The 25,235-nt window shown below is 42.9% G+C and overlaps 1 long non-coding RNA gene across 1 annotated transcript; it reads left to right on the top strand.

Annotated features, from left to right (window-relative positions):
- Positions 1 to 2,921: 2,921 nt before the first annotated feature.
- LOC140697563 (uncharacterized) lies at positions 2,922 to 24,503 on the top strand. The gene is made up of 6 exons (XR_012074713.1): positions 2,922 to 3,080; positions 3,414 to 3,534; positions 15,069 to 15,190; positions 19,591 to 19,945; positions 22,101 to 22,324; positions 24,196 to 24,503. It is a non-coding gene; the product is annotated as an uncharacterized lncRNA (long non-coding RNA).
- The last annotated feature ends 732 nt before the right edge of the window (positions 24,504 to 25,235 follow it).

The following is a 25,235-nucleotide window of genomic DNA, read 5'->3' as shown; positions in this document are numbered from 1 at the left end:
CGAGGTAGGAAGCTACCTCCTTTCTCAAGTCTTTACCAAGTGCTCTTCCATATGGGGTCTATTAAATTGAATTTTTAAAAACTCTTAATGTTAAAATTATAAACATCTTACCAAGCAAAACATTATGGTAATCGGTATAATTTTTGTGCATATGTTTATGTGGGTGTCTTTGGGTTTTTTTTCAGGAATAAATGAAATAATGGAGAGGAAATTTAAAGCTGTAAAGCATTCTTCTAATATAAAGGATTTTATTAATAGTAGTACTCAGTTTGTTATAACAGGTTAAATGAAACATGTTGTTATATCAAATGATATATTGTAAAGGATTTACACTGATTATTTAGGCAACAAATACTGTTCTTTCACCCTGTGCTAAGTACCACCCTAGGTGCTGGAGATGCAGTGGGAACAAGGTATAGAAGATCCCAGCTCTCATGGAGCCCACATTCTAGGGTCAGGGATGGGAAGAGACAATAAACAAGTAAATACATGGATATGATAGCATTACACAGTGGCCAAATATTAGAGTGAAAATAAAATAGGGTAATGTAACAAAGAGTGATGAGAGGGAGAGTGATGGGCAGAGACCGCAGGAGTTAGGGTAGCTGGTCAGAGAAAGCCTCACTGAGGAGGTGGCGTTTTAAAGGAGTCCTGAGGGAATGGGAAGTGCTAAGACAGGAGCGTGTCACAGAAACACAAAGAAAGTGAGTATGCCTGGAGAATATGCCTGGCCGAAGGTGAGAGTGGTCGTCAGATAAGAGCTGGATCACGCAGGACCTTGTGGCATGTTTAGTGGTGACTTCATCCTTTCCTCCGTCCCTTCCTCCATCCCTCCCTCCCTTCTTTCCTTTCCTTCTTTGTTTTCTACCCAGTGGCTGAACCTCTTTCCTATGTTTTAGAAATTTTTCAGCTTCTGAGTCTTTATGGGAGAGATATCCCATCTTTCTGTAAAACTTGAAAATACTAAAAACTTGCTCATCCAGCCTCCCTTGAGCTGGGGTGCTGGTGCATGATCTACACTCAGTCAATCAGAGGCACAAGCCCCAGTCTTTAACCTGGGAGTGATGCAAAGAAGCGTGAATCCTGGAGAATCCACCTGGAGTTCGGGTGATGCCAGCATCATATCATAATAGGTTTCCAGGGGCAATAAAGGCCACAGTTTCAGAGGAGAGTCCAACATCTCATAGGAGGCTGGAGGGGGCGTGGTCATGGGTAGACCTAGAATGTTCTACCCTGGCAGGGGCAGTGTCCTCACTACATGGCTGGTGGTGAGCTGTTGGCTGTAGTCCCGGCTCCACCTGGCCTTCCTTGCTCCTGACTGCTTTGTGAGCTGCTCCTGCAGCCTCCCTAGGATGTCTGTGCTTCCCAACCCCTCATCCTTTCTCTGACTTTCTTTGCTGCTTAAATCATTGAGAACTCACTTCTTTTGCTTGCAGCCAAGATCTCTGACTGTCACAGCATGGTAAGAAGTTTGACTTTTACTATGAAGACAGTAAGAAGCCACTGGAGGGTTTTACGCAGGATAAAAACACAAATGAAATAAGAATGCCTAGAAAGAATTCTTGTTTAATCTTAGAATTACACTGTAATTCTCCTAAATAAATGGTTTGCTTTGGGCTCTTGGATGGCCTTATTTGTGTAATTGACAAGGTTTCTTTATTGTACGTGTTCTCTGCTAGAAAATGCAGGGTCCAAGTCAGGGCCAGTCCATAACGGAGGTAGGTTAGTCTGGTGTGTATTCTGAGCCTTTATTCTTGACTCCACATTGCCTCATTCTTGTTTGTCTTTATCGTTTTTATCCCCCTTTTAAAGTTACACTATTTTGTCCTACTTTGCTTCAAATTCTTTCTGTAAAAACCTGTAATAGGTATACTATGCTACCAGATATGCGAGCCACTAGCTGCATCCAACTGTTTCAGTTTAAATTGTAATTCATTAAAATTAGATTAAACTAACATATGATCTTGCTCGTTGGTCTTTGCCCGAAGGAGATGAAAATGTCTGTCCACACTAAAACCTGCACATGGATGTTTATAGCAGCTTTATTCATGATTGCCTAAACTTGGAAGCAACCAAATTCCTTCAGTAGGTAAATGGATAGACTGACACATCCAGACAATAGAATATTATCCAGCACTAAATGAGCTATCAAGCCACGAAAAGATATGGAGGAAACTGAAATGCATCTTACTAAGTGAAAGAAGCCAACCTGAAAAGGCTACACATTGTGTGGTTCTAGAAAAGGCAAGACTACGGAGACAGTAAAGAGATCAGCGGCTATCGGAGGCTGTGGTGGGTGGGCAGTGGGGAGGGGAGGGGAGATGAGAAGACAGAATACAGATTTTTTAGGGCAATGAAATGCTCTGTATGACACCATAATGATGGACACTTACTATACATGTGTCCACACCTACAGAACGTACAGCACCAAGAGTGAACACTGATGTAAACCATAGACTTTGGGTGATGATGTTGTGTCAGTATAGGGTCATCAGTTGTAGTACATGTTCTGCTCTGGGAGTGATGTTGATAGTGGGGGAGGCTGTGCATGAGTTGGGGCAGGGCATATATGGGAAATCTCTGTAACCTCCTCTCCATTTTGCTGTGAACCTTAAACTGCTCTAGAAAAAGAGGTCTAAAATTTTTAAATTAATTCAAAATTCATCTTTTCAATCACACTAGCCATATTTCAAGTGCTCAATAACCATGTGCAGCTACATTTTAGATAAAACGGATAGAAAACATTTCCATCATCACAGAAAGTTCTGCTGGATAGTGCTCATACATGCTATATAGTACAGTATACTAGAATACCATTGAACATAATAAATATATTTTTTTGTCCTGTTGCCTTTCAGAATTTGTCAATTGAAGGTTGAGGCCCCCTTAGGGAACCATGGGAAGGGTTCTAGAATGCTATGTTTAGCACAGATCACATACGGGAGCTGAAACAGAAGGCTTATCATCTCGGGCGTCATTAAAAACTCTTCCCACATTTCAGGATGAAGGACACTTACATGGTGATGTGCACTGAAAAGAAGTCTTCAAGGCTCCATCTTCAAAGAGCAAACTTTAAGACAGTGAGTACCATGTCCCGAGCGTGTCTGGGCATCATATGGGCACTCAGAAAAATACAGGGGAAAAAGAGAGACCAGAAACTGCCTGTTTGGTCACAGTGCCTTTTCTAGGGCAAAGCAAACATGCCAGTGCCCTCTAACATAAACAAGAGGTTCCAGTTTGAAAACTCAGTGGAAGCAAGTGGTTGTTGCTTTACAATATCATCTCTTAGAACAAGCTGAAGTCTCTATACCAAAATGGAAAAAAGACTTCATTCTTTCCCAATGGTTAATAATAAATGTCTTCTTTATTAAGCAAAATACCCACAAAAGTGTTGTTTTCTCCATTGCTTCAAGGTCAGCAAGGCTGGGAACTGATTAGCAAGAGCAAGCAGTGTGTCTCAGACACAGGAGGATGGGCCAGACGGGAGTGAAGATTTTTCAGAACAGCAGATTTTCCTCTACCAGTAAGCTTTGGGTAAGAGAAGGGAGCTCCTGGGACAACTATCAACACAGTAGCAGCCTGGTGATTTTCCTCCCCTCCTCTGGGGAGCTATTTTCTTTGCAAAACTACTGGAATTTTAATGGGCTGCCATTTGCTCATTAAAGTCATCTGGGAATTTAGTCAGCATATGGACCACAAAGTAGGACCCTGTATAATGTTTAGGATTTTGTCATTTAATAAAACATTTTATAAGCTCAGTGCATACCTATTAACTAATAAGTGCCTTTGTCAGGGCCCAGCAGCCTTGCCCTGTGGTCTACAGGGCACTGACTGCTATAGGTGAGTTCCGGAGAGATCTTCTCCCAAGTTCCCATTCATCTTTATTAGAACATTCAAACAGCAGATGATGAGTAATCAGTCACTGTTAAATTCCATCCCTGGGAATTTGACCAGGCTTGGCTTCTTATCTTTTAAAATCTTCTTGAGGCCTGTCTCCTTTGGAAAAGGGAGGCCCTGAGCTTCTGATCCCATGGAGGGATTTATTGTCTGTTGGAGAGCAAGAGGGAGGAGGAGAGAGAGAGAGAGAGTGAGTGTGTGTGTGTGTGTGTGTGTGTGTGTGTGACTGATAGAGCAGCTCCTAAACGCAGGTCTATGAACTCGATCTATCAGCATCTCCTGGGCTGGGTGATACAGTGGGCATCCCTGGGTCCCAGCCCAGACTCACTGAGTCATCCTCAAGGGCAAGGCTCAGAATTGCTTGGCAGCCCTGCCCCCAGTTTTATCTGATACACAGCCAGCTTTGGGAGGCACTTGGAAAACTGAATACTCACCAGATTGAAAAGCATGCACTGCATCCTCACAGTGGAATAATTAGCTCGAAACAGGAAAAACAAAAATTAAACATAACACAAACTCCGTTGCATAGCCACAGAGTGCATCTCGGAGCCTAACCACCCATTTAGTAAGTGTTGATCACACAGGGGAAAGTGTGGACGATGCAGCACAGTCCATCACCATGTTTAGAAAGTTCTAAGAAGGCTTTGTTTTCTTGAATTTTATTCCAATTTTTAAGCACCTTTGCCTCATTTTATCTTCAGTTCCTACAACTATGGGAGAGGGGGCTCATGTAGCCTGAGGTTCCAAATTAAGTGTGACTGAACCCTAAGAAGAGCCTGGGGAGGGAGGGGAGCCTGACACCCCAGTACTGGGAGGCAGAGGGGCAGCCGTGCTCACGTAACAGTGGGGGTGAGTGGGGCTGGGGAGGGAATGAACACGTCAGACAGCTTCCATCCTCCGACCACCTTGATCATGTTCCAGTGACACATTCTTCTTGGATAGTTGTCTAGTATCTTTCCATCATAAATACAACAAATCTCAAGCCAACCTATCTTAAAATTTGTTGAAAAGGCATCACTTTTTGAAGACTGTGCTTACAGGGAGCAGCGATTCCTTTTATCACCGCCCCTAGTTGCTTCTGATTGGGGTGGGGGGCTGGGGGGCTGGGGGAAGCACTGCCGAGGAGTCCCTATGGAAGAAAACTGATGGAAGGAAATGCACTGGTGCTGCCTCAAGCTCAGAAAGCAGCGACAGAAGCTGTGAGACATCAGCCTTCTTTCTACTTGTCTGGTGACGATCACACTATCGACTGATACTTCCTCTGGGCTGACTCTCCTCCGGCACCGGGCTCAATTATCACATTTGGTCTTCACAAACGCTTATAAGCTAAGGGACCATTACTATCCCCACTTGAAAGATGGGGGAAATGAAGCTTAGGGGAGTTATTATTTAGAAAGAATTTTCCGAAGTTATAGCCCCAGTATTTTAGTCAAACCAAGCTTCTTGATTCAAAACTATCGTCTGGAACACTGCAGGCTGCCAAGAGTTCTCACCTAGCGACGGGGCCAAGAAAAGAGAAGAGATTGCTATTGGCAGAAGAAAAAAAAAACAAAACAAAACGGTCCTCTCCCATTAACCAAAGACTCTCCAACAAAAACCAAGCCAGTTCTGATGGACAAAAAAATAAAATACTTGTTTAGAACATGAGACATAAAAGCTACTTTAGCCCAGTAGATATGCAGATCAGTTTTGCAGTCGTTCTATGATTTGCTCCATCTTGCCCGTGACTCCACCCCGACAAAAATAAAATCAGAATAAAAATGAAGACATAAAAATACCTTTACTTTTTTCCTCAAGCAATGAATTTTTTTCTAGAACTTGTCTTCTCTGAAAGCTAAGCCCTCCCAGGGAGCGTCTAAGATCTTGGACCCCTTTACAAAGGGCAATTGATGATTCAGGTCCTAGCCCCCCGCATTCCTTGGGCAGCCTTTCTGCAGGGAGTCCCACCCACACTTGAGCTTTCTCTCAGCTTCTCCCTCTTGGACTCCGAGCCTCAGAATGTCAGCATTCAGCAGGAGGCAAATCTGAGTCCTGAGGGGATTCTAAGAAGCTAGCTGTGACCCAGCAGCACATCAAAGGTCTGACACTTACCCTGCACAGACCCTTCAAGTCCTTCCAAAGAGCATCCACCCACTTTCTCTGATGATTAGTATTGATTCTTAGTGAGCAGTGACAAAGCCCTGCCAACAATGAGAAACACAAAAGCTCCTTTACCTTCCACCCAGCACCCAGTGTCCTGCAGGTAAAAATAACAATGGCTGCCATTCACAGCACCCTTACCCTGGTCCAGATCCTGTGCTGACCAACTGACATTTAATCTTCACAGCAACTTTAATGGGTGGGAAGACACAAGCATCCCCATTTTGCAGATGGAAAAACTGACACTCAGAACCTTTCCAAGCTTGTGCATGGATGTGCTAAGAGCAGCAGGCTCCAAAGCCCAAGCTCTTAGCTGGTATACAATAATTCCTCTTCTTGCTTAGGAACAGTTCTTGTCAGGGACAGAGGAGCATGTGGGCTTTGAGTGGAACACATTTCCTATTCAAGTTACCTCTCATCTTGTTTTGGTTGAACTGATCAATATTTTTTAACGAGAGTCAACAAGATGGAAAAAAACTTCTGTGACTCTGAAGAGTCTAAAGATCGTGTTGATAGTCAGTTACTTGCAATCATTTTGCCTTTAGGCAAGCTTTGCAAACACTCTAGAAGGGGAGATAGAGAGGACAGAGGCAGGGAGTGGCAGGAAATACCAATGAAAATGCAGGTCTTTCATAGACATAGTCATAACTATTCCAAAAAAGGGTAATGAAATAATTGAACTTGCCACTCAAGGTGGAATTCAAGGGGACTTTTATTTTCTTCTCTATACTTATTGTCTACAAATGCCTTCCAACATGCCATATTTCTAGGTCTGGGCCAAAATGAGAAAGAAAAAAAAAAAAGACCTTGCAGTGATCGTTATGGGCTAAACTTTTTCATGTTAAGTAGTTATTCTTTCTTCTGACATTCTTTCTTTCTTTTTTCAGTGTTATATCTTCTAAGAAATGATGATGACAGATGTTCATTTTTTTTCTTTTTTAAAAAATTGTCTTTATTTCACTAAGTAAACAGTTGGCCACTTTATTTCAGTTTTTCAAAAGAAAAAACCTTTTAAAAATCTTATTCATTAAAGAAAATCTTGGGATAACTTTTTCTGATTTTTCTAATTTTTCTTCTTAGCATGAATTGTTTTGTAAAGCCTAATAAAACATTATTTTGAAAGAAATAAACTATAAATTTTTAGGGGAAACACCAACACATGCCTACCCTCCTTAGTATAACTTTATTTTTTTTAACTTTGTTTTAATCCCTCATTTCTGATTCTTTGTATCACTTACCATCACTGACGAAAGAGTGTAAAAAAGCAAGACAGTTTATTGGCAATGTTGAGAGATTTTAGTGACAAGGGAATGATTAGATGAGATGCATCAGTAGGTCAGGTGAAATTTAACAAAATAATATTTTTAAATCATTTTTATGAAGCTATAAAAATCATTTATTTATTGGGCAACAAAAGATATTTTTTTCTCTGTTGCAGAAGTGAAACTTTATATATAACTCTACCAAAGTTTAGGCTTGCAACAAATAACGCTAAATATCTGATAATAAAAAAAATTGTAAAGCAAATTATCTGGCCTCATGGAAGATAGCCTAACACTCAAGAAACAAAAGCCCTATTGTGAACAGACTCCATTTCAAGAGCAGACTGAGGGGGGATTGGGCAAATGTAGTTTAGGCTTAGACTAATTTCACATGCTAATGAGAATCTCCAAATAAAAGCTGCTTTATAATGGCTACTAACCAGTTGACAGATTAACAAGATTCAGACCATACAGAGCAGGAATTAGTCAGGTTTGTCATAAGACAATATGGCTAGAAAGAAACTGGGAGAGTTTGGTTTAGCCTGTCCTGGAGGTTTTTTGGGGGGACAACATAATTAATATTCCCAGACTTTAGAGTATTGCATAGCCTAGCAGGCTTCACACAGGGAAACTGGCAAAGGTTCATGTGTAACTTTGTGCAACTCCTTTCAGCACTAGAAAATTTTGTATCCATCAAAATCGGATGCTAGAATTTGTGCTCATTCCCTTTCCTTCAGTCTTCAGAATTCCTGCACCAAATGGAGGAAACATGGCAAAGAAAAGAACACAACAGGTTTTAGAGCTGCGCTAATATGGGAGCCCCTTGCCATTTAAAATTGATTATATCAGCCACACTTCAAGTGCCCAGCATTCACATGTGGCTAGTGGCGATCACATTGAACAGCACAAACATCACCATCATCGCAGGTCTATCAGACAGCTCTGCTCTAGAGTCAAAGATCCCACTACCATGAACTTGAACTACCCTCAGCTTCCTTACCTGAAAAATTAGGAAACTAATAATATCTGTCTCATAGGAATGTTAGGCAAATCCAGTGTGCATAAGAGTTCTTCTCTGCAAGTTATAAAACAAATAAATGTTAGTTCTTTTGATAATGATGATGAATGACTTCTGTATGGGAAGCCTTCATATACCTGGGAATGAGAGCAACCTCCGTCTTCATTCAGGTGTACGCAGTCCCATGTTGCAAGGTTTTTCCTCTAATCACAGTTTCTCCCTGCCTTCACAGTTTCTCCTTTGCTTCGTGACTGAGGACAAAGAACTAAACAATGTCTATCAAAGAGCTAAACTATTATGAAAGTCTTCCCAGAAATTGTGTGTTTTCCAGGATAAATCTTTCTAGGCCAACTGACGTATAAATCATTGGTTCTGTCTAAAAAAATATTATATTAATTAAGTCTAATAATATTGTTTGGTGGCACTCTATGCAATTGCCATGTTTGTAGATCAAAAATAGTCAAACACTGGCAACTGCATGTAGTTCAAACTAATGCCCAGTGTGAGCTATAGCACAGAGGCCAAGAGTTCAGGTTTTAGTTGACGGACGGACCTGGGTTCAAATCTCCCTCTGACACTTAATAACTGTATCTCTGAGAAATTAATGAAATAATGGGAAAAATAAATGCAATTCACAGATCAAATCTTTCCAAACACTGCATCTATGAAAAAGGAAAATAATGAATTTTTTTGGGTGGCCAAAAGGTTGAGGACCACTGATCTCTTCCTCAAGGTAGAGCTTTTCATTGGCAACATACCACCCTCTTCAGGCAACGCTGATCATGTAGGACAGAGAATTACAGAGGCAAGTAAGCCAAGGAGAGCTTCTTAAAAATCAAAGACTTTTCTAAAAGCCTGTACCCTTCATGGCTTAGGCATCATAAAACATCTTCATGTTTGACTACAACAATTGTCCATAAAAAATTCACTGATAGCAGAAAGAAACAGCATTAACTCCAATGGCCAGAAACAGGCAAACAAAGAAACGAAACAGCAGAACTATTACGAGACTTTCAGTCTTGATCTTCTCCGGGGCCTGACAGCTTCACCATATTACAGTAATGTTTAGATTCACTACTTAAGAAAGCGGCGACATGTATTGCACCATCAGGATATTTCTATTTTAAAAAGACATTATTGCCTTAAAGCTATGGTGCAGATAACCCCATAATGGGGTCCAGGGCCCCTTGCCCATTAGAGCCACACAGAAGACCTGTGAGCAGACGCTGGGAACTGGGTCAGCACCAGCAGAGGAGGGCCCAGCCAGGTTGTCGGGATCAGGGCACAGAGAGACCAGTAGCTAAGACACAGAATCCAAAGTACCAGAAGGAGAAATTGGAGAAACAAGAAATCTAAGACTAAAAAGAGCAAAGCAGACCATCAAAAAGGGGGCTAGATGGATTCTGAAGGCAAAATCCACATACCTGGGGTGGATTTTACACAAGTGAATGTGGTGTATGCAGACAAACAGGATCCACTTAAAGGGACCAGAAGGGGATGAATGTCTTTGTCCAGAAAACCTCCCATATAGGACGCCTCACCTCAAACCACAAGTAAGTTACAGCTTATTACAGGAAATGAAGAAAACACAGTCTCAGTTCTTAACAACAGCCTAGTATTCTCTGGAACCAGCTGTCACTATAATCGTATAAGGGAAAGACCATGGGATTCAGATTCGACAAATCTGAGTCATGTGGCTCAATTGTTTATTAGCTTTGTGCCCAAGGATACATGTCTGAATCTCTGGGAACTTCGGTTTTCTCATCTGAAAAGAGATGCAGTAATATCACCTTCACAGTGTCGTGAAGATGTGGTGAGGCCAGAAAGTTCTGGGGTCTGTACCTGCTAATTAGTAAGTCATCAATAACCATTCGACTGCTTCTCTGTAGTGATAATGATTGATTAGCGACAAAAACAATGGTTTCTAGATTCATTTTCTCTTATTACGCTTGATCACTTATTCCCCTTTTGTGCCTGCTGGACGAACGTCCCTTCCTAAGGATGCTGCTCTGTTCATTCTCCGAGAGCAACGTGAATCACAACCTCCACTTGAAGACGTACTTGAATGAATATGAGCCTTATTTTCAGTCTTAGTGCTGATAATATCCTTTAGCAGAATGTCAACACTTGAAAGATTTCATTGTCAGCTGACCATACATAGCAGGGGGAAAAGGAATCTTCAAAAACCAAGAGTAACCTCCCCAACACCTGCCAAAAAAACTGAAAGCTGAAGCGGCAAGCCCAGTCTCCCAGCATGAGCAGCTGCTCTGGGCCCCAGCACTTGGCGGGGCAGCTACTTAACCCTCCAGCGGAGCCCAGGATGGGTCTTTTCCCGCCCCTGGTCTCTGGACTTATCAGGAGCAGACATCTGCAGCCCGGTCTTCAGGGACCACCCAGAGGGCAGCCAGGGAACCCTGGGGCTCCCCGCGAATTTGCAGAAAGGTCAAGAGTCAACTTGCTCCAGCCAGTTCACTGAAAGCATCTCAGGGAGACCCGGTGGAAAGGTCATCTTAAGATAGTGACAGGGCACAGCTTGAGGGAGAAAAAGAGGAGAGGACAGAAGAATTTCTTTTTTAAGTAGCAGAAAGTCCATCTGTTTCTGGCTCAGCTTACACTTTTGAGTCTGATTTTTATTTCTATGGCATTTCCTTGGCTTTTCCAATTCATGTCTAAATCACAAAATGTGTCCATTGTGCACTTCTGGGCTTGCGTATATGTGCCACGGAGCACAACGCTGCAAATGCATTTTCTCACTTCATTAAACATCGCTTTAAAACGGCATCCAAATGTCCGCTCTCCCCATCGCGTCTAGAGGGGATTGTGTTACTTTTTCCCCCCAGTGGGAACAGAAGGAACGCCTGAGTCACAAGCTGTGATGTTTAATATTTTTCAATTTCGCATGTTCGGCTTTGCAAGCTGATCAGAGGGACAGGCTGGTCAGCCCTGCCTCTGTGGGGAAGCATGCACCTCATCCCAGGGAGGGGCCATTTGCCTCCCAAAGCTCGATCTCCACTGCTGCAGCCCAAACTGGCCTCACCCCGGGGAGCCCTTTCCACGTCGCTGGGTGAGGTGCTGACTCCACCTCCCACAGGCAGGCCAGGACGCATTCTGCTGACTTAAGAAGATGCCACGTAAATTAGAACTCATGTAGCCATATGGTTCAAACCTGCAGGTCGTATTTTATACACAAATGACTATGACAGGCAGTATTTTTGTGCTGACACGTTGTATTTCATCCGTGTTTACTTAGAATTCCATGTTATCATTAAAAGCTGACCAATAGAACTTTATCGTATTTGTATGCAAAAGTTTGAGTTTCCTTTTTAAAAAAAAAAAAAAAACAAAGAAGAAGAAGAAAAAGTCACCCAGGTGGCTTTTGCTTCCTCCTTAACTCTTATTTTATCCAAGTGTTTGGTGCTATAGTGGTTTCAGATGTTCTGGTAACAGGAGTGTAAAAGGAGTTCTGGAGCCCTGGCTTCCAGACTTACCAGCCTTGAGTGTGCTAAACAGCCATCTTATTTGGGTCCCCAAAATAGAAAATGCATTAGTTTACCAACCACCCAATGCTGGGCAATCTCTGGATATTTGCACACAGAACCTACTGACTCAATCTTCCTGCCTCTCCCTCCTGTAAAGAGGTAAATAAGAGAATCTCCAATGCAGTGATCAGTAACCTCCAAGGCCTGTAGGTTGAGAACGAAAAGATTAAACGAAATGCCAGCTGGATCTTTCTACAGACTCTGGTTCTTAGAAGACAAGCCTTTGAAAAATCTCTCTCAAGTTTACTAGAATTCTGGTTAATTAATTTTCTTTTAATGAACATGTGTCCTTCCATTTGAAAGGTAATATATGATAACTACAAAAAAAAGAAAGATGTAGAAAATACAAAGCAGAAGAATTATCTGTCATTCTGCTTCCTGAAGACAAGCACCATTAACATTTTGTTGTATTTTCTTGTAGTCTTTTCTGCATGCCTGTTTATTGTATCCTTTATTTGTGTGTGTGTGTGTGTGTGTGTGTGTGTGTGTGTGTTAAAAAGGATGATTACATTGTTGTTTTCAGTTTTGACTTAGAACAGATGCACAACTTTGTATCCTTCTTTTCATTTAACATTATAACCCAGGAAGCATTTTCCACATGATTATAAACTTTCCACAAATAATAATTTTTAATGGCTGTATAAAGTGGTTACATTTTCAAAGGTAAAATTTCCAACTCTATTAGGTGCTGTGGGACGTAAATGCGTGAAACCAAAACTAAATGTAGATTCTCTGAAGATGATGATTTTTGTCTCTTTTTATTCTCTGAAGTAACCCTGGCCCATGATAGGGGCCCTTTATTAAATAAGAATAAGAATGAATGACTCTGTGGAGTCTTAGAAGCCACTAGACTCCCTCTCCTAACCAGCACCATCCCCTGGTTTGCTTTGAAATCACTCTCCACAATGATTGACAAGTAGCTGCTCTTTCCGCGCTTTGGTTTCTTCTGCGATCTGTTGCTAAGACACAAGAGTAAATACATGATTCATAAAAATAGCAATAGGTTTTTTTAAAGCACCTGTTTCCCATTTAACTCCCTCACAAGCATGTTTTTAGGACTATAAGGAAATCTGAGAATGCTTCAGATTGTTTCTCAGATTCTTTCAGATATTAGGGGGAAAAATGCAAGTTACAATAAAGCCATCTCTGTGCTTCTCAGATCCTCAAATATCAACCTATGTCGGAAGCTCTGTGCAAATAGATAAGAAAAAGGGTCTGGTTTAAGGCAAAAATTAATTATAAAAGGTGCATCACTTTGTTTAGCCAACAGCTTTGATGCCCAAGAAAGCAAGTCAAGACTGAGCCCTGCCCTGGAAGTATTTGTATAAAGTTCTGGTAAAGGTGGTATCTGGCTAGGTTCTAGATCTCATCACCAGGAATGAGGGCAAGATCAGTGGTTCAATCCAAGGGCCAGAAACAGATTCATGGAAAATTTCAAAAAACAACTGGGCAGAGCAGGAAGGTATCTTCTGAAATGCCTCTACCTGGTGGGAGGACCCCATGAGCAAAAATTGATTTTTGCTTATCTAGGATCCACCACTGAACTCACCCTTGAATTATACTTAGTAATTCTTAGTATACTGCATAAATATACTGCCATACCTCTTTTTTTTTTCCTCCTCCAAAACGTAAAGCTACATACCCCTATAAAGGTCCACAGACCTCTTCTATGAGCACAATTTGACTTTTAAAACAAATATAATGTGGGCAAGAAAAATGCCAAAATTTTAAAACATTGTCAGGACCATTTAGCCTCTTACATCAGCTCTATTTCCAGAGAAGGGCATGCATTGGAGTCTTTGCTCCCAGCCCCGAGCTAAACTTCAGACAACAGAGGAAGTTTCTGAGGCTATAGCAAAGGTGAACAAGAGGTTGAGAGATGGAACCTCTCTGGAGAGGATACAGGAAGTGGGGAGATTCGATGTGATAAGGAAGAGGAGAGAGAGAACTTTTTTGAGTTTAAAAATTAATCTTTAATTATGTGAAAGGATGTTTATGCAAGAGGGTGACCTTTTTTTCCCATCTCTTCTGGGGCAGGTCAAAAGAAAATGGACTTAAGTTGGAGCAGAGTGGGTTTAGGTAAGACAGAAGAAGGAATTTCCTGAATGTGGAGGTCGTTAAAAACTGGAGTGAGTTACTAAGGGAGTCTGTGGACAGTCTTCCTCTGGGGAACATTTAAAAATAAGATAAATTTTCATCTGTCAGGGAGGGTTTAGAAGTAATCCAACCAGAAGGCCTCTCAAAGCATTTTCCAGCCCTATAACCTGAAGGCCAAATTCCCTCCAATTTTATTTCCACAGTTAACTAGACAAGAGACGGATGCCTGAAGCAGAATTCAGGATTTCAGATACAGTAACTGGAGCCTATTGCTTTTTGTTCTATAATAAGATACCACTTTGCATGAAAGACGAAAGTCGTAATCTGGGGGTGGGTATAGCTCAAGTGGCAGAGTGTATGCTTAGCATGCATGAGGTCCTGGGTTCAATCCCCAGAACCTCTGTTAAAAAAATAATGATAAATTAAAAAATCTAATAACCCCCTCCACCAAAAATAAATAAATAAAATAAAATTGTAATCCTTCTTGGAAACCACATTAAGGAAAACTTTCACAACTCAAAACTTGGCAAATTAACTATTGCTCGGACACCTTCACTCTCATCCTTGAAAACAGAAAATGCCACGCCCTCCGCTTCTCCTTTTGTTCCCCTAGGTCTACTGAGCGCACCGCTCCCATTTTAAGTTTATCTTTCCCAGACAGTCATTCCAAATATTCCATTTTACAACTAGTCAGTTTCTCCAAACAGTCTTTCGAAACCTAACCAAATATTTTCCCAGCAATTATTTGGCTAAGTTTCAATCTGAGATATATCAAGCTAAAAAACAAGCTTGCATTGTGAAAAATTCTACTCAGGCACATTCCTTTCTTTTCATTTTTCCTGAATTTTAATCAAGCCAATCAGTGGATTTCTACAGGCCCTTGGCAGATGGAATATCCTGACACTGTGAGCATCCATGTAATACTCTTGTCGTTCACTAGCTTTGTTGCAGTTCTGTGGTTTGCTCTTCTTTTAAATGCTTCAAGTCTCCTTATTTCAGGCCAAAGCAGAAATTTTAAAGGGAATTGATAACCAAGACCTCCTCCGCGATCACTGGTACCTCCTCCCTGTCATTCTGAACCTAACTTTGTGTTTTGTTTTGTTTTTTTTCCTTCAGCCTGCCTCCTCCTCACCCCCTCATGCTGAGGCATTTATCAAAAGTTCCCTGCGAGTTCTCCAATCCCTTTGTCCAGTGTGAGCTGTCTGAATTCAAGTATGAAGAAAAGGAATTTGGTTTAGGTAAGAAAACAGAACAGCAGAAAAGGAAAAGAGTGGGGACTTCATCCATTCTGAGCACTGGACCAGATGCTTTTTTTAACAGTTTTTCTTAAGCAGAGAAAAGTTTTCAAGCAACATTTGGGACATATCATGGCAGGCTTTGGGCAAAAGGAGATAGATGACCTCCTAAATTGAGACCATGAATTTATTCACAGGTTGTGAATTAGAGTAGATCATATAACTTAGAATATTCATGAGAGCATCAAGTGTCTGCAGTTACACTTATGGTTCTAAATGAAGGTGTCCAAATTACAAAGGTCAAAAGAAAAGAAAATCATTATTTTCACTTCTGTAGACGCTTCCCAGAGAACTCTGAGTCTTGGTGGGGATAGGGTGAGGGAGGCGCACCTTAGTCTTTACATAATGTGAGGAAAGTAAAAGAGGTGTGTTCTCTTCTTATACAAGCGGGGGAATCCAGGAACAGCATGACAACGATTCACTGAGGATGCCCAAAGTCAGGGTTCTAAGCATCCACATGCAGTATATTCTTCGCCAGGATGCCTTGTTAGGGTAAAATTTATTCATATGGTCAAATAGGTGGTGAGGTTTAAAAGAATTGTGTTCATAAAAGATACTAAATTGAGCTTATGAATAACATCCTTCGAATAATAAAATGCGTCATTAAATATTTAATGCACTGAGAGATGCTTGATAAATAGCAGTCAGTCTTCTTGGCGATAGTTGGTTTAGTCAGCCTCTCCAGGTCTGCAAGCCCAAGGATCTATCCAGGTTTACCTGAGAGTCTTCTTCAGGCCACTCAAGAGTTCAACCTTTCCTTCTCAGAAAGAGAGATAAAGGTGGAAATGGAGATGGGGATGAAGATGCGGATGGAGATGGAGATGTGGATAAGGATAGGGATAGAGATGGGAACGCCACAAAAGATCCTTTGAGTCCCACCACCTGCACCCTCCTGGACACTCCCTTTACTGGGGACAGAGAAACTGTACTAGGGTATTACACTTTGGATGGTTAACCCAGTAGTCCAGTCCTTCATGGAACAACTCTTGGGTTAACCATCTTTGTCCCCTGAATCCTTGAGAAGTTAACATGAGCATAACTCTGCCTTTTAGCCCACCACTTCCTTACCCCCATTCATCCAACCATCACACTCACTAGCAGACTAGAAACTTTCTTTTCACATATGGTCTGAAACTTCACCTTAAACCTTTTGCCTTAAGACAGCCAGCTGGTTCTGTCCTGGTCCCACCACTCTCCTAGACAGGAAGAACCCACCATCCCTGCTCACAGAAGCACGTAGCTCTGTCAGGGAGAGTCTCCCAAAGCTCAGGTACCACAGAGCATTAGGTTCTCTGCTAAAACTTCCAGAGACGCGGCTGGTTCCGCTACAACAAGACAAATCGCCCCTTTGAACAAAAAGCTCCGAAACTTAGAGGGAAGAGAAAATGAAAGCTGCAGACCTCTGTAAATTATATATGATCTGTGCCTCGAATGCCCAGAGGGGTCATGAATTTAGAGACCCCAGCAGCTACAACAATAAGCCAATATCTGACACCTTATGTTCCTAACTCATTACAGCTCTGGGAATGAAAGGATAGGGAGAATACAAACAAACAGAGGATAAATTATTCAAAAGAGGAAGAGCTTTCATTATTTTCTTGAGTTTTTTCTTAAGCTTTTCCCAGTAGTTTCAAAACTGTGGAAAGAAAAGTCCTGTCTCCTAAATTATCTCTTGGATTCAAATGATCTCTGGTCTGAGATTGAAAGGATTCTTCGTGCCTTTATGAACTGGACAGAAAAATAGATTCCCTCTGTCTTAATCTTTCTTTTCTTTGTGAAATCTTATAAGGAAAAGCAATTAGATTTAAATCACATATCATGTAGGCAAGTGATATTTGGAGTTAAAAACTCCAAATCAGCCTTTCAAATCAATGAAAACTCTATTCCTTATGTTGAATTGGGAAAAGGTACTGGGGAAAAAGTGCTGGCCCTTTTCTAATACCTGAAATCTGACCATATCCTCTCACACTTCGTTCAGAGAAGGTTCCCACTGTGCTCCATTGAACTGAGCTGGTGCTGGACAAATTCTAGGTGTGCAGTGAGCGTGTGGCCCTAACTCGTTAGCTGTGAGGTCCTCAGGCTGCGGTGCGCATCCCGTACCCACACTCCTCATTCACAGGGAGCCCTCAGTAAAGCCTGGTGGACTCAGTGAGCAAATGAATGAACGCTCACGTCTAAATCACTAAGGTTTCCTCCCTCCTAACCTCCTCCCCCTGCTCCTTATCAGTGTTTCCTGAGAATCACTCCTCGTCCATGTGCTTCCCTGCAGACATTTTAGTAATCAAAGGAATGCACCCTATTCCGAGAGTCCGACACATTCTGTTTCTTATTTCATCTGAGAAGGAATTTACTGAAGAGTCCTCCCCACCTCATGTGGATTGAGTTTCCATTCTCTTCTCCTCATTTCTACCTTTCTTTTATTTCTGTCTCCATCAGAGCACAGCACTCAATATGCTGCAGAAATAATTTTCTGCTGAATGAGGTTCGGCCATAAGTCAAGGGCAGATTTATTAAGGCCCCTGCACAGTCTGTTCCCCGGCTTACTGTCAACATGACAGTTTAAATCTTTGATCACTCTTACACGTAACCCCTTCCCTGCTGAACAGTCCAGACCTACGAAACCAGCAGCCCTTCCTGGCCCGTGAGCAGCAGTGGAAGTGGTTCAGAGCCCCCGCAGAGAAGGTGTTGTCACCAGGGCCCGGGGTGTCCGCGGCCTTCGTGGATGGTCACGGTATCCCCTCACCACTGCTCTCTGCTACTGGCCTCCTCCTCCAGAAGGTCACTTTACTGTCCCCATGGCCATGCCCTGTCACACTTTCTCCTGGAGATCCAGGGACACTCCACTGAGTTTGTGTCACCTGGACGGCTGTTTTATTTTGTGGGTTAATGGGTGTTCTCTGAGAGACTGCTGTTGCTGCTGGTTTGTTTTTTAATCATTTTACCTTTATGTGAGTTTATCAAACATATAGCACCACATCAGCCAGTCTTTAAAAACCCTTGGATGAGTCAGGTGGTGGGATTATGTCACTGCATATTACATTTTAAGCACTTCGGTTACACACATACACACACACACACACACACTTTCCCCTTAAAAAATAGTGCTAGAAGTGGCCATTAAGGATATTAAATTGCTTGCACAAGTTCAAAGGCTCCTGGGAAGGGTTCCTCCATTCAAGCTAACACGTGTGCCAGGTTACCAGGTCCACACACCCTCATTCCAGATCCTTGGTCCACGTTGGCCCCATTGATTCCTCCCAGACACAGGATAGCTATTCTTCTTCCTCCCATGTGGGTAGCACTTCACGTGTGTCAGTGTTTTCTCCACAGGTCATCTCTGTAGCGTCTCACCATCATCTCTACAAGTGGAGGTTATTGTCCTCATCCTGCACACAAGAAAATCTGAGTTTTTCAAAGAGATGCATGAATTAGGTAGCAGGCTCAGCCCTCACACACAGCTCCTCTTTGGAAGTGCGATTTGGAAACTAAACAGGTTTTGAAGAGGGTTATTAGTGAAACATTCTTTTATTAGTATAAGAACAAATTCATATGATGCAGAAAGTGATTAAAAAAAATAGAAAAAAAAAAGACTCAAATCTCCCAAAGCTAATCATGCTACCATGTGGGTATATGTCTTTCCAGATTTTTTTCTACGAGAAGATGTTTTTTAAGGTCAGATACTGATCCGTTTTATTCCAATCCTCTCACAAATGCCCCTGGAGCATATACTAACGGGACGGAGGGGTTCAACATTGACAAAAGTGAGGTTGTTTGGGTGATAAGAAAACTCAACCATTAAGCTTCTTTCTTAAGAAGTGGTTGTACTTATTTTGTCTAGAATGGAGGGCAGAGCCTGGCAAACTCCTATCAAGTGACATGGGAAACATTTGGTGGCAAAAGGTAGTAAGTGGAGTAAAGATGTAAAGATTAACTATACAAAATGTACATTGCAGGTGATGGGAGAAGTCAGTCAGGAGAGAACAGTCCCTCAAGGTTCGCACAGGGAAGTGCCTTTCAAGTCGCCCAGAAGGGGAGATGAAGAGTGGCAGGAAGTAAGGGCAGCTGGGGGAGACGGAGGGAAGAGACAGTTACCAGAGGGAGTTTCCAGGATGGGGGAGATTTTCCCTTTCAGGAAGAGAAGTCAAAAATCACGTCCAAACAGAACCAACACAACCATTGTACACTCACTGACCATGATAACCAAGCCCAGGGTATGTTCCTCTGAAGTTGCAGTGACTTCTAGAAAAATAAAAGAGCCTTAGCCACCTGTCAGAGAATGGCGTCATCAGAGAAGAGTCGCCCAGAAGTGCTTAGCTAGGTCTGCACCTTCTGTTTTTGTTTAGGCCAACCCAAGCTCCTGCCCACGCCCAGCTGTTGCCAGAGACGCTTGAAGAGAAATAAGAATCCATTTTTCTTTCAGCAGAAGATTAACTGTGCAGCGCTGACTTGAGTGTTGGTGTGGTCCTCGGGGCCTCACCAGCTCTGCTGCGAAGAAGAGAAAGAAAACAGTACAGAAAGGACACAAAGAGCTGAGCAGAGCGATGTCTGCAGGAACTGGCTCGGTGCTGTCAGGAGAAGTAACGAAGCACTAGTCAAATTCCCAGGAAGCTGGGTGTTGGCAGATGATCCTAAGGGTTTCCTCCGTGGGTGACCCACGTAAGACCGTGTGCTCCTGTTGGGATCTCACGTCAGTCCTGCGTAAGTAGCCCCACACCTGCATGCTCTCCTCCCACTAACACTAGGTTTGTCGAAGGACAGAAGGCATTTCCTCCTGGCCTGTCCTCAGTTGTCACTGACAACGGCCAGTTGTCGAAGGCCATCTACCCAGCTCACTTAGGGGTTTATGGGATATTTGGCCTTATCGACTAACACAGCAAACATTTTTTTAATCTGTGTGTTTAAATGTGAAATTATAATTGTATAGGTCTACCATTCCTTCAAGTTTTCATTTTTAAGCATCTTAAAATAATTTTTGTGATTGAATTTGCTCCCATAAACTCATATATAAAAGAAGTTGGCTATAAATGATATGCTTGAAAAGCCGCTTTCTCAACATTTCCCCCCAAACACCTTCAATGCCACAGTCAGAGTATGACAGCCACATTGAAACACTGGGGATAACTGACAGGTTTTGTGCATGTGTATTTTTTCCTCCAGGCCCCAAAGTTTCTGAGCCTTTGGGAGCCTCCAGGGACAATGACTCTGGTTTAATAACTGTGAAATGCTATTGAACTAGCAATAAAAAATATTCTCCACCACAGAACAATATGATACTTACAACAGCCAGCCTTCCTGCCAATCACAGGACGTTCACGAAAAAGTGACTTGAGTTCCTTTAGCAACGGGACTGCCCCCTTGAAAAATGTGTGTACACAAGCATGAGGGTTTGGCAAGACCAGAGGGCTCTTCAGCCACAGACCACGGCTGGGACTACATTGAAGTGCTGTACTTACGTTTGCCTGGAGGAAAAACACCTCTCCTGTTTGCAGAAGATAAGTTAAAACATCAGGGTTGCATGCTAGCGACCATGACCTCTACCACATGCTCTGTAAGTCCATCAGACATAAATCAGAGCGTTTATTTTATAGGTGTGCTAAAGCATTCCCGGGGTTCCTCATATTGATGGACAGATTTGGCAAAATTGTTATTCCACGAGAAGGTGTTTTTTTTTTTTTAAGTAAAAGGAGGAAGCAGGACAAGAAGATGCTTCACCTTAAATAAACAAGAAGTAAATGCTGTTTGCTTAAAGCTGAGAAGGGCACCCTCTCTGGGAAGAAGCCATTAGGCTCCAGTGAGTTGGCAAAGGAAGGTTAACCAAATGATCACCCCAAGAAGGTTAAGAACTATACTGTCAATGGGGAATTCTTTTTCTACTTGAGATCACCAGCCACCCTGATTTCAGCAAATTGCCAGGCGCTGGCTCTGTATTTAAGTACACACTGTGTGGAGGAGCACTAGTGGGCAAATAGCCTGAAATTGGCATATTTAGAAAAAAAAAGAATCACCACACCAGACTGCTATACCACATCTAGAAATATAAATCAAAAAATATGAACAGAAGAAACACAAAAGGTCATCTCAAATGCCACTTACTGGGAAAGCCCAGTTACACATAGGCTGAAGTCATAGTAAAATTTTTGTTATTCTTGTTTCTTAATGAAGATACTGGGGCTTGAACCCAGGACTTCATGCATGCTAAGCATGTGCTCTACCACTGAGCTATACCCGCTCCTCATTTTTTTGTTGTTGTTATTCTTTGCCTGTGTCCCATTATTAGCCTTCAGCTTCTGCTTGATGTGCGTTAAGGATTTGATGCAGCACCAATAAGATGTTAAGTTGGTCCTTTCTCAGACAAAAGGGGATGAAAGGAGAAAATTCTCATGGGGACAGGGTGAATCGGCACAGAGATGACTGAAAAGGCACATTGTGTTCACTGCTTCCCTTGATCCTCGACTCTTTGGGCTGAACTATGATGGTCCCAAAGGCCTTCAGGGAGAGAGGGCACACAAGGCAGGGTTCTAGGGGCTGTAGTGACAGAACTCTGCTCGGAATGTGACACTATCTGGGTCCTTCTTAGACTGTACCTGGCACATTTCATTGGTAAAAATGAAATCTTTAAAAAAAAAGAAAGAAAGAAAGAAAAACTGATCTTTTCATTAGTTTATGGACTCACGAGGCTCTGGTCTCCCTGAGAAGTGGGACCTTGTAATCCCCACCTTCGTTTCCTCACGGCATCCCACGCAAGGCCTGCACAGAGAAGGTTCTCGATAAATGATAACTGACCACGTGGCTCCACTTTCTCAGTAGCTCAAAAGGCTATTCGCTTAATCACATGAAATCGCTTTTTCTGTAGGTCAAGATGATCAAATATTGGTGATGTCACGTGGTTAAAGCCGAAGGGCACTAACTGTCCCTATACTATTAGCTACTTCATTTAATCCACGAGCATTTCCAAAGAGACACCGAGTGCCCACGGCTGTGGCTAGACGTCACTCTACGTGCAAGTGAGGGACGGGCTGTGTAGATTAGTTACGAGATTGCCAAAGCCAAGGAGTGAGCTGAAGACTAGCTAACCTGGTAAGTTAGGTGCATTTCTGTTGTAAGTGAAAGAAACCCAGTGTATACAGCCGTGAGCAGAAAAGTGGATTTAGTAGCTCATAAACTGGAAAGTTAAAGAATGGATTTTTTTCAGGTAGAGGGACTCAAGTATTAATATTTTCTGTCTGTCTTTCTGTCTCTCTCTCTCTCTCTCTCTCTCTCCCTCCTATCATCCCTCCCTCTCCCTCCTCCTCCTTCTTCTTCCTCCTCCTCCTCTCTCTTTCTCTCTCTCTCTCTCTCCATCTCTCTACCTATCTTTCTTCTTTTGTATGTTGGCCTCATTCTTTCTTGTCAGAGACTCTGTCTACAAATGCAAGAGGCCCCACCTCTACCCCAGCGCCCACAGACTGGCTCTCACGGAAGGACATGACTGACCTGACTTGGGTCACCTGCCCAAGCCTTGGCCCCGCCCCCGTGGAGAGGAAGACCAGATCCAGCCAGGCTTAGGTCGGAACCTACCCCCAGGGCTTGCGTTACTCATTCAGGACGAAATCTTCCTGTCCCCTCAAAGATGAGGTCCTGAGGGTGGAGCCCGTGTGATTGGGATTAGTGCCCTTAGAGGGGACATAAGAGGGCTTCCTTTCCTGTTCTGCACTGTGTGGGAAGACAAGGACAAGCCAGCAGTCTGCAACCTGGAAGAAAGCTCTGTGCTGGCCCCCTGATCTCTGACTCCCCAGCTTTGAGAACTGTGAGAAATTAATTTCTGCTGCTTCTAAGCCACTCAGTTCTATGGTATTTGATTATAGCAGCCTGAACAGACAGCCAAGGACGAGGTTCTGTGATTAACAATCCACCAGAACCATCCAAGATAGAGAAGAAGCGATTTCCCAAGGGAAAGAGAAGGGAGGCAGACAACACCACAGACATCCCGTATTGCCTTTTCATTCCATCCTGTATGCCCGGCATCCTGCCTGAGAGCTCTGGAAACAGTTTATTTGCTGACTTACAAACTATGTCCTCTTTATAAACTTGGCATTCATAAGACTGAAAGACCAAACCTTTACTTAATCTAATTCAGACAACCCCACCCTCCCCCACACCTAGCAACAGGTTGTGTGGGCTGCTGGCCTCCTGACAGGGACAAGGGGCTGCCACACCCTTTGTCTGTGCCAAATGGATTTGGTCACCATGTGAGCCAGTTAGTTCTGACGTGCATCATGCATGGGGACTCTACTGCAACCAGGTCAGACACTGGCAAGATTCAAAATCAGGTGCTCCTTACTGCACCATAAACTGAACAAAGGTGTGGGTGGGCCTCCGTGCAAACCCACCACACCCTGGAGGATGGGCCAGAAGTGAGAGCCAGAGAGCAAGCTAGGTTGATTTCTAAAATGGGACAAAAGTGACAGGTGCTTCAGAAGTAATCTGTGGAGGACCAAGGTTGTCAGAAAATGAAATAAAAATAGCTGGATTCTGCAGATTTGCTTGCTTCACTATAATATGGACACAGGGGTTTCTTTCTAAGATAAAATAGGATAAAATAAAATATTAAGGACAAATACATAGATGTTTAATGAATATTTACTGAATTAAACTGGATGAAATTAAGGGTTGTCTGACCTTTTAGTAAATAGGCCAGCACACATGGTGGACTTAGCTGTCTTCCTGGAAGGAAAGTGGCAGATCTGGTAGCAATTAGGAAGCAGTGGGCACCGTGTCCCGGCAGAATACAGCTGTGGTTGAAGCCCAAAGGGTGTGACCGCGTCCACCATGTGAGACGGCCTGAGAACGCCCCAGCGTGGGTGAGGGAGGGGGTCTTGGTTTTCAAGAATGCCCTCACTGGGCAACCATGCTCCTCTGTGTGCCCTGCTAAGAGGTCTTCTCTAATTTCAAGACTACTTTCTTCACAGAGGAGGCCACTTTCATATCCTGCCATAGCACTTCAGGAGAGAGCCTGGGGGAAAACCAAGACAGGCTCAATGAGACCGGAGTCAGACATGTTGGAAGAACACAGCCCTCAGGGGCCGGGCCCAGCCCTCCGGAGACTGCAAGGCAAGAAGACCAGCCGCGCTGGATCCGCAGGGTCAGAGGACGCCTTGGGCTCCTCAGGAGCTCCCTCCCTTCCAGGAGAGCTGCTCTCAAGAGAGCTTTCCCCGGAAGGTGTTTAAAAGCCACTCGTTCACCAGAAATCCACCGCTGCCAGCCTTGGGCTGTTTTATACACCAACAGAATGCTGGGCTGAAGGATGAATGGTGGTGGGAGTAACGGAGGTTGCTAAATGTTATTGATAAAGACTGCTTTTCCTCACTGGTTGAAAATACCCCTTGAATTAACAATGTAGGCGACACGCAGTGGAACAAAGCAATAATAAGTAGTGACACTCACACGGCACTTACGAGGTGCCAGATGCAGTTCTAAGAGCTTTCTGTGTGTGAATTCATGTAGTTACACAACGCCCTGGGAAGTGCACACTATTATCATCCCTGTTTTATAGTCGAGGATCACACGTGGTGAGTGGCAGTTCCAGTATTTGAAAACAGGCGGTTTGTCACCAGAGGCCACACTGTTAACCACCATAAACCTGCCCAAAACAGTGGATTTTTGTCTTTTAAACAAGCTAATGTATATAGAAGTGTTGTGAAAAGGACCTAGGACATACTACTATTATTATTATGCTGATAATGTAACGTCCAATCAACATTATAATTAGTAATTATCTTTACTAGGATTATTATCTCAAGCAACTAATGGTAAAGTTTATCTGATTTGACTAAAAATCGTATAAGAACTAATGACAAAGGAACTGGACTGGCAGGTGGCCAAGGTTCAGAGCTTGTTTCCAACCTCCAGTCACTGACGTGCTGATTGACAAACTCTCGTCCTGTTTCCCCCAGCCCTGCCCGTACAGACAACTCCTCGGGCTTTTTGGGAATCTGGTTTTGAGATCTTC

The sequence above is a fragment of the Vicugna pacos genome, chromosome 7 (assembly GCF_048564905.1).
Source record: "Vicugna pacos chromosome 7, VicPac4, whole genome shotgun sequence".
NCBI lineage: Eukaryota > Metazoa > Chordata > Mammalia > Artiodactyla > Camelidae > Vicugna > Vicugna pacos.
This window is presented reverse-complemented; position numbering and strand designations above follow the sequence as displayed.